Source organism: Lissotriton helveticus, chromosome 3_2, assembly GCF_964261635.1.
Source record: "Lissotriton helveticus chromosome 3_2, aLisHel1.1, whole genome shotgun sequence".
In the NCBI taxonomy this organism is placed as follows: Eukaryota; Metazoa; Chordata; class Amphibia; order Caudata; family Salamandridae; genus Lissotriton; species Lissotriton helveticus.
The window spans coordinates 163,291,797-163,302,602 of NC_136062.1; the positions used below are offsets into that span (position 1 = coordinate 163,291,797).

At 43.7% G+C, this 10,806-nt stretch overlaps 1 protein-coding gene across 2 annotated transcripts in view; it reads right to left on the reverse strand.

Moving 5' to 3' along the window:
• The window catches only part of LOC144826529 (sulfotransferase 1B1-like), a 571,666-nt gene extending 564,797 nt beyond the window's left edge, over window positions 1-6,869 (reverse strand). For both annotated transcript variants that reach the window (XM_078684956.1, XM_078684955.1), the window contains exon 1: window positions 6,708-6,869. The gene's annotated coding sequence lies outside the window, so the exon portion shown is untranslated. The remainder of the gene's footprint in view (window positions 1-6,707) is intronic.
• Window positions 6,870-10,806: the final 3,937 nt, after the last annotated feature.

Sequence of the window (10,806 nt, forward strand, 5' to 3'; positions counted from 1 at the left end):
GTGACTCGTGTTCCAAAGCGGACAAATCCCAGACTATGCTAAGGCCACAGTTAGGGAAGTTTCCTGTGCCTGGAGGACCGTGGGAGATGGTGTCTATCAACATCATAGGACCCATCCTGAACATTGAAGGAATACAGAAATACGCCATAGTCTTGATTGACAGGTAGTCCAAGTGGCCGGAAGTGGAAGTAAGGGACACGGTGGACACTGAGGCGGTGGTATCGTTCTTGAACACAGTATTTATAAAGGATGGCATCCCCAAGGTCATAACGTGCGACAAAGGGCCACAGTTCGTCTCCACCAAATGGGAAGCCTACACATCCAGGAATGGGATTGAGGTTAAACACACTCCCATATACCACCCCGCAGGAAATGGTCAAGTGGAACGTTTTAATCGAGTGATTATGGGGACAATCCAAGCGGCCATAAACGATGGGCAAGATTGGGAAAAGGAGCTACCCAAGATGCTGTGGGCCTACCGCATCACACCAGGGAGCACAGGCTACAGCCCCTTCAAAATACTGAGAGGCAGAGAGCCGTTCACCAAGGATAACATCGTGTGGAGACAGATGGTGATACAGAGTAAATGGTCGCCAGCAGTGGTTGGAAGGAATCTGGAAAAGGCACAAGAGACATATACAGAACATTTCAACAAGAGACGGAATGTGCAAGAAGTGTCACTAGAGAAGGGTGACTGGGTGAGAGTGAAGGTAGCGACCATGAGAAGGAAGGGCGAGAGCAAGTTCACACCGCCCCTGCAAGTTTTAGAGCCATACGCCAGATCAGCACTACTCAGTGATGGCAAGATATGGTCGCAGGACAGAATGGCGAAATGCAGCAAAATCCTGCGATGGAGGGAGGAAGCTGGTGAATGCGAAGAAAGGAACGTCGAGACTGTGGAAGAGGAACGTCGAGGAGAGAGACAAGAGCAGGTTGAAGATGGGACACGGCAGGTGGAGGAGCAATAGAGCGAACGTGAAGGGAGCAACGGAGAAAGTGGTATAGGATGGGTCACAGGCAAGAAGGGATGCGAAGATGAGAGACTGGAAAGGAAAGGAGAAGGAACTGAGACACGAGGAGAGAGCGCCAGGCTTGGTGCACAAGAAGGTGAACAGGTCGAAGGAAGGGTGAGAACGAGAGCTGGAAGAATCGTGAGAACTCCCAAGAGGTTCCAGGATTTCGATATGGACAATAAGTAAGAGTGTTTAACCTTGTTGTTATTGTTAGTTGCATAAAGGAGGGAGATATGTGGTGACGGTCTAGTCGATGTGACTAGCGCCGGAACCGGAAGTCCGGGAGGCGGAACCGGAAGGTGACCATTTTGTGTGGCGCTGACGGCTCCGAGAGAGAGTCACGTATTCCCGGCACTCTTAGGAATAAAGATCTACAAAAAGCACCACCCTGAGTCCTAGCATTATTGGGTGCATTAACGTTCCTACAGATGAGTGTGAAGGTAGCTATCCTGCGTCACAATAAATCACACAACTCCTGCATCTCTGGTAGAAAAGACGAACAACATTTCCATGCGCAGTGCAAGCTATAAAGGACAACAATTAAAAAGCTGAAACAAAAGAGAGCCACCCTGTTAGTGGAAGTGTCTGGAGCCGGCTCCGGCATCGGCGGGATGTGTAAACCGCATTACAGTCCGTATAGCTTCTTCTGTATACAGTGTGATAATCAGCAAATCACTTATCATGAATATGTCAGGATGACCGAGCGGTCTTATTAACTACGTTCAGGTCGCAGTCTCCCCAAGAGGCGTGGGTTCGAATCACGCTTCGGACTTATTTTATGTAAATATAATACATATTTCTGTAAGTTAAGGCCACTGTTTGTTTCATGTACAATTCGTCTCGAGTATGGCTGAATCAGTAACTATCAGGATTTGCGTTAAAATGTGTAAGAAGGACTTAGAAAAAGCTCGCGACTTTGACTTCCAGTCTGTATAAAACAGCCCCATCAACATCGTGGCCCTTCAGTGTTGTGTAGATGCTGGCACCCCTCAACAGGGCCGGGCACCTGGTGGTATATTGGCAAGGCGAGTTTTTTTTTAATGATTTCCACACATATATTATGCCATACAAGCGCGAGGTGCGTTCTCTATCCGTCCCACATTACAACTTCGAACTAGAGTAGTTGAACAACTACATATTTCAAGACCGCATTTTCGTACAAACAAAAACCACCCCTCAACAATTAAGTTCCTGAGCCTCTTTCACGCCAAGCGGATGAGTACATTTTTGGGTTGCATTTAAAATGCGGGCTCTCGCCTTTTAAACAAAGCGCAGCACTTAAAGAATCCTGAAACGGCGACGAGAGGCAAGAAATTAGAATCCCTCTTGCCTGCTACACCTTTCAGAAAATACCGACTGAATGATTCCCCTCTTTAATGAGCTTTGCATCAAGTCCAAGCGCTTCGCGGATCGCAGAAGCAGCTCTTTCGCATTCCCCTCGCCATCGGGCGCACTGTAACTGAACTTCCGCTTCCGTTCCTATACAAAAACAATCCATGCCAATGGGAGAAACAAAAGAGGGACTAGAGCAAATTCACAGTAGCAACATTAACTTGGTGGCCATCAAGCAGTGGTAATGACAACGAGATATTTTTACATGTAAGAGCCAGAAGTTACACTTTTTTTGGTATACTGATGATAACACTCACGGGATTTGAGCAGACGTCAGGACTCGAACTTCAAAGATGTTTCAAAGTTTCTCTTGGAATTATGTTCTCACAACACACGCAGGTTTATATAATTGTGTATTATTTTACTGTAAAAACCACATATACTTGTTATTATTAGAGCCAGTGGAACTATGCAATAATGGAAAAATAAACTTTGGCAAGGTTGAGTTAATTATGTGGCAACAAAAGACAAATTATTCATTATTAATGTGTTGGTATGTTTTTAACACACTCTGCTATGGAGAGCTACCCACTTAAAAAATACCAATGTGTCTTAACAGTGAAAACTATAAATATATTATTCAGAAGACCTGATTAAAAATCTAATTAAAAATATAATTTTTGTCATTCATTGAAGTACTTGAGAAATACTATATTAACTCCTTCGGTGCTCATGACGGCCGAGTCACAGTAGGCGTGTGCTTATGACGGCCGGGAGCAGAACGTTGCCGCTCCGCCCACGCGGTGTTAATTCCCCGCCTGTGTGAGAGAATTAATCAGTGGGCGGAGTTCTGATGGCTCCCGGCTGTCATGAGCACACGCCCACCTTGATTTATGATGCCAGGAGCTGTCATTTGCACCGCGGCGCCATGCCCACCCTTAGCCCCGCCCGCACCGCGGTGAAATTTTGCGCGCAGCGAAGGGGTTAAGACGCGCTACTTAGCTACAACCATGGTAGTTGGGGTTATTTGCCTCTGGTGGCCTGGGGAACGCCCCTCTGAAAACGTACACACTTGACTGTCAGGGCCATTAAGGAGACAAACAAAGGCATATCATATGTGTAAACTTTATATTCTATTCATTTTTTTATATTCTATTATTTTATATTACTATTATATAATACTCTATAAATATTCACACACACACACATATATATATATATATATATATATATATATATATATATATATATATTCTCTCCACCACTGCTGGTTAGGAGATAAGCTGGCGTGGGCGGTCCCGTTGCAGCCACCAGCTGGCTGTGTCAATTCACTCCACAAACCATCAAAGATTTTCGATGAAAAACGGGACACCCAGGGCTGCAGTGTACAAAAAGTTTATTCAGCAGATGAAGAAAGTACAGCGACGCGTTTCGCCATTATGGCTTGGTCAGCGTGACCAAGCCGTAATGGCGAAACGCGTCGCTGTACTTTCTTCATCTGCTGAATAAACTTTTTGTACACTGCAGCCCTGGGTGTCCCGTTTTTCATCGAAAATCTTTGATGGTTTGTGGAGTGAATATATATATATATATATATATATATATATATATATATATATATATATATATAGTGCTACGAAGAGGTGGAATAAAACATAAAATAAACCTTTACACAACATATGGAACTCATTTAAAAGAAATATCTTTCTAGATGCAAAATAAAGGCACTCCCATTGTAACAAACTACAATGTAAATGTACTCCTGATGTAATCACCTCAATGATATATCCCCCATGTAGTCTATTGCATACTAATAACTGATATTCTTATTTGCCTACAGTAGGAAACTTGGGTAATCACGTTCTCTGCCTCAAGTTATCAGTAGCAATCTTGTTTTAAGAAGTAATGAGAAAGTTATTTTCAGATCATCCAGAAGTCTTCAGGAACAATCGCACCTTTTGAAGTAATCAGGTAGTCATTTTCTAGTCATCCTCAAATCATCAAGCCACGTTTCTAAGCGTTGCTGATGACTTCAGGAGCCTGATGATGTCTGATGATGTGAAAATGACTTCTAACGTAGTTGGATTATCATCCAATGACTCTGGGATGGCTTCTAAAGTAATCCTGTTTGACCTGGGCTGGTGCCAAGCTGGAATAAAAACCCAAGGCACGCTGATATGATCTCACATATTTAATCTCGAAGCTGGATGCACATGGACAAGGCCCAGCGAGCACATGCCTTCTTTTTTCTTCCAGTCAACACTGGACTGCTCATGCGGCCGGTCCAAGCCTGAATTCAACCTTTTCTCCTCCAACTGTTACTTCACATGACTCATGGTGGTTAAAGTGCAGCTGTGTGCAAGGGGTGCGCCATGACAGGGTCGGCCTGTCCATGATGCCACCAGCGGCAACCTCCAATCACATTGCTGGGCACTCAAAAGGTCCAGCATGCTGCAGCTGCACACACCCTCATGGTAAAAGTTTGAAAGGTAAGTGACTCTACCCTTCCCTACCCTAAACCCTAATTTAGTACCCATGCACAACCCTACCCCTAACCCCAGTCCTCTCCCCACAATAACACTACACTACCCTACATGACCCCGACACTACACTAAACACTAAAACACTACACAAACACCACAGCACTACCCTAAACCCTAAAGCCCTATCCCCAGCACGAACCTCCCCCTACCCCAGTCCGATCCCTACACTCAAACACTATCCTGCACGACTCCCGACACTACACTAAACCCTAAAACACCATCCTACACTACACAAACACCTCAACACTACCCTAAGCCCTAAAACACTACCCCCTGCATGACCCACCCCTTACCCCAAGTCCGGTCTCTATACTCAAACACTACCCTGCATGACCCCGACTCTACCGTAAAACCCTAAAACACTACCCTACAGTACGCTTCAAAAACACAACAACTCTACCCTTAAACACCACACCCTGAATGACCCTCTCCCTCCCCCCAGTCCGGTCTCTATGCTCACACTACCCTGCACGACCCGACACAACAATAAACCCTAAAACACGCAATACACTACGCAAATACCACAACAATACCATAAAACAGTACCCCCTGCACAACCATCCTCTACCCCAAGTCCAGTCCTTACACTCACAAACTACCCTGCATGACCCCCAACACTATACTAAACCCTAAAACACTACCCTACACTACACGCACACCACAACACTACCCTAAAGCCAAAACACTACCTCCTCCACGACCCCGACACTATACTAAACCCTGAAACACTACCCTACACTACACACGCAACGCTACCCTAAAACACTACCCCCTACACGACCCTCCAACTACCCCCAGTCTGGTCCCTACACTCAAACACTACCGTGCACGGCCTCCCGACACTACACTAAACCTTAAAACACTACCCTACACTACACAAACACCACAACACTACCGTAAACCCTAAAGCACTACCCCCAGCACGAACCTCCCAGTCCGCTCCCTAAACTAAAACACTACCCTGCACAACCGCCGAATACTACACTAAACCCTAAAACACTACCCTACACTACTCAAACACCACAACACTACCCTTAAACACTACCCTCTGCATATTATTAACCTAGCCATATCATTCGGTTTAGCTTTAAGAGTTTGGACAAAAATGCTTTGAACATACATCGTATTAATATTTCAATAGTAAACACATAATAAATAATAAGGTTCACCGAGCTGCTAGGATTCAGCATGCAGCTTGAAAAGAATGTAAATAGTAGTCTGGGTAATGTCCAGTGGTATTCAAATTGTTTGTATTCACTAAATGTTCTGCATTATAAATGAAGCCTATACGATTACAAATAAGTATTTTCTTAGTATTCTGTTAGTGTTCAAGAAGTATCACTCACATATCAGTAGTCTTCATGCACTAGCCTTCCCAAAAAGAATACTACTGAATACTAAAATTGGCATAAAATAGTCTTCGAATGCTATAAAAAGACAGGTAAAACACTGAATGTAGTATTCAACTTTGGTAAAGGATAAGTTTCATATCAATCCAGTTATTGTACTGCATGGTGTCGAAAAAACCAAAATATTTTTTTGATTTACTAGGCTGTCTAATCCATATATAATCATAACAGTTAACATGAATACCATAAGTAACAGAGCCAGAGAAAAGAAAACTGGGAACAGACAGAGGGGCAATCGCCTGATAAAGGGCAAAATACAAACAGTAAAAGGGAGGTAAACAGTAAAAGGCAGAGATAGCAAGAGAGAGATAATGCAGTTGAAATAGAGGGTAGGCAATCAGTCAATGACCTCCCCTCTCTCTCAAGTTGCATTATTACTGCATTCTCGTCATCATCCTCGGTTGCCTTACCCAATTTAGAAGTAGCTTGTCCTCAGAGGCTTTGTCCCAGTACTGCGGTTGATGAGGTAAGGGTTTGTGTTGCTCTCAAAGACAGACCAGTCTAATTTGATTCTACACTCCACAGAGCTGAAAGTGAAAGGTCTCTGGATGAAATGCTATGATCTATATATATTGTTTGTGTGAAGCAGAAAGCGGAAGTAACAATGAGATATACTTAGCAGAAGCATGTGCCGAGAGGTCAGCATCATGAGTTGAGTCTCATGTGTCCGTGATGATTCCCAACTTGTCACATGGTTGGGTGGGGCAGTACCCTTGCTGACCACACACCACCCTGTGCCAAATTGGGAAACTGTGGGACAGTGACAGCTTTAGAAATATTTGGCAAACGGCCCAGAGAAGTACAGGGCTGATGCTGTACATAACCTCGACTGCTTTAAAACATGATGCAGCTTCCTGTTATTAGCAGGCGGTCCTGGGGACCCACAAGTATTGTAGGACAAGAATGGCGCCATGTCTGTCTGTAATGACCACTACCATGCCTTACCAAAACGAATTTATTGTTGACACTTGCGCGCTAGCGAATGTGCCTCAGGAAAACTACCTGCTTGACATCTGTGTGCAAGCGTCACATCAGGTAGGCAGCCGAATGCCCCAGTGTTAGCATTCTAAAATACCATCCACATGTCTTATAAAATTGGAAGGGCAGAGCTTTTCCACCCAACATCAGGAGCTGCCCCTGTGGAGCAGTGATACCAATGTGAACTGGACACTAGATCTCTGGATTATTCAGTTAGTGCTTTCACTTTAATGCCTTTGGCGGGACGGACATTATTAGAGAGCGGCTAGAGTCCTATATATAATGCTTGCGTCTTCTCGTGTTAGCAGAAGGTTTGTGTGTAGAAAACATGAAAAAATTAATACGAGCAAGAAGATGAAAATGGTCCCTAAAAATGATGAGTTAAAGAATACAAAAATAGGTAGGGGAGACACTGTGTGATGACCAAAGGTGTGTAAGAAACAAAAAAGGAAAAATTATTTTAAATGCAATGAATAGCTCTAAACATTATAGCAGATGGTATGGCTATAGCTCTCATCAGACACAGATATGTGGAAAACATCTTTTATTCCCCTACATTAAAGAGACCGAGGCCTACTAATGCAGAGAACTACTCTCTGGGCTTGCCCTGCCACCTTATGCCCCGACTCAGAACTAACAATTTACTGTTCCTGCCCTTTTTCTTCCTTCCCAGTTTGTCACAACTGATTTGCTCAGCTCAGTGCTGTTAGGTGTGGCATGTCGTTGTTATTATTTCATGACAGAGAATTCAACAGAAACTACATTTCTGGGGGAAGAAGTCAGTTCCTCGGATTAAGTGAGCAAACCTGATCGGATGTTTGCTATTAAGTGCTCTTTGATTTCGAGAGTTAATAATGGTGCTGATTTCATCATTTCTGAGAGGACAACTACAAGGAATAATGGGGTAATTCTTTAGACAAAACTGTTACTTGAACAGCCTTCTAAACTGTGTGATCTTATTATGGATCTAAATAGGCATGCATGTTGTTTAGTTAGCAGCATGTGATTTGATTTACCAAAATAAGGGTACAGAACCAGTACCCTTTGCAACTTTGACCCCCTGCCCCCATGACATAACAAGGCTGAACCCTTGAACCGTTGCCCTTCAGTAAATCCCTTAACAGCTTTTTCTGTGCTTATCCGGGGCTACCGGAAGGACAAGGACTGCAAAAAAAAATACAGAAGGCAAAGAAAACCCTAGGAACCGAATGCATTTTCTGTTTCTGTCACAGCCTCTGTTACTCCTGAGACTAGGGGGAGCAAGGGTAATACCAGGCAGATCAAGTGACAAGCTAGAGACAGAAGCTTGTACCACTTCCTGCTACTAATTAATTTCTATTACTTAGCTTTGCCCTGATAGTGTGAAGAGTTACTAGTTGGCATGTGACCTTTCAAGAGCGATACACCTGATAATACAGATGAATAATTGTAGCATTCTGGTATAAAATAGCTTTTGATAATATTGGAAGAGTTCAAGAAGACATCCAGGAACACTGTTCTTTGGTTGAATCTGGAAAGTATTTATTGCAAACTGTAGTAGTCTATGATTCACACAGCAACGAGTATCCCCTACACCACAGTGGAGACAAGATTGAAGGCAAATGCAGTTTATAATATTAATCACATAACTACATTCTCGCCAAGAACACAAGCAGGAGCATAGATGACTTTATGAGTGGGCAGGCTGATGTGTAGACAATGTAAACATTCACTGCGCCCCATGAAAATGGTGCAGATACCTTCCACACAAACCAGTTCTTAGACAGTTGAGTATAATTGGCATGCCCTACTCCATGAGTGCCTAGTACATAATAGAGCATGGTGATTAAAAACACCTTTAAATCCCAAATACATAATAGGTCATGGCAGTTTAGAGACTAGCAGCCTTGTCTGCACTTGCATGTGTGCACTGCTTAGAGCTTGAGGTATTTTAAAAGCAGTCCTGTGTTGCAGCACTGCCTTTATCAGTAAATCACTCCCAAACTCATCATTGGTGCTAGGGCACTTAGAAAGTGATAATCTAAAACATTTGGCAAATTAGGTACCCCCAGGGGCTCCCCAAGGGGTGTCATGTCATTATGAGGAGGGCCCTTGTAATAGATGTTTATTTGCACTGGGGATAGAGAAATTGCACATTTCACTTTCTCCATTGTAGTAAATTGTCTCCCAAAATTGACTTTAGTGCTAGGAGCACTATGGAGTGAGGATCTACACTATTGTTGCATATTCAGAACCCCCAACAACTTCCTTAGGTGTTCCAGGGGTGGGGGGTCATATAGCTATAAGCAGCCTCCTTATAAAAGATGTTTTATAAGCCCTGCTGTTGGAGACATTGCACTTTTCACTTTCCCCATCTTAGATCCCCAGCCACATAGGATAACATTGCAATAGTTTATGAATGCAAACTATTTTTACGAATCAAAGAAAAAGTTTGTTCAAGGACCCAGGAGATTGGTACTGATGAATGCAACAATATGCTATGGTTGAATCTATCCTAAAATATACAGCAAAGAAGTTAAAAGATGTTTGTGTATGTAAGCCAAAGTTTCGCCTTTCTATGTGTTTTGACTTAAGTGTTGCCATACCTTTTCCTTAGCCCACCTTCCCTATTACTCAGCAAAGTTGAGTGCTGGTGTGCTTGGTGATGAGTGGAATGCTGAATGCTTGGTGATGTTACAGAAAGCATGGGTGCCTGGTGATGTGCTGAGTGTCAGTTGGAGTATGCAGGTTGAGCAGCGGGGCGGCTACTCCTGGTGGGGCTATTTCCTACATTCTTACCCACTTACCTGAAACTTGCCATCATGATAACCCGTAAATAAGTCTTAATAAACCATCTTCTACTATCTACCCTACAGCTACCTGGACTTCTTTTACTCATTACAACACCATGTTTTTCCCTGATTGGTCAGAGTTAACAGGATTAGCCAGGCTGCTATGACGAAGTAATAAGTGGCTCATCCCATAGAAGCTATTTGTTGGAGAGAGCACTGCTGCACAGGAATGACAGAGCAGGGGGGAGAGGTCGTAAAGCAAGAGCATCGAAGGTGAGAAACAACAGACAGAAAGGACCATGGACCATCTACCTGCAGCCCTCTGACCCAGCAAGATGGCAGGCTTAAGCAGGAATTTGCAGAAAGCAGGGGAAGCGAGCTATGAAAATGAGCCATACTGGTGGTTGGTTTAACTAGTTCTTGCTCCTCTGGTGAGACCTCAGCCATACTGAATTTTGGAGGAATATTGCTTTCTGGGAGAAGAATATGACACACTTTGGAGGAAGTGGTCTTGCTGTGGGGTGTTGCCCTTCACCTGGTGGGACAGAAGTGCTCTCCTCCTAGATCCCAGAGAACATTGAATAAATATGTGCGAGTTGCAGAGCCTCTCAGATCTGCTGCTTGAAACTCAGAGAAGAAGGCTTACCAAATTGGAAATTTGATTTGTACCATCAAATGCGCTTGCTGCATTATATGGAACTACAACCATTTGGATGTACCTTGCTTCAAGAGGATTAAGCAGTGTACTCCCTGCAAGCTG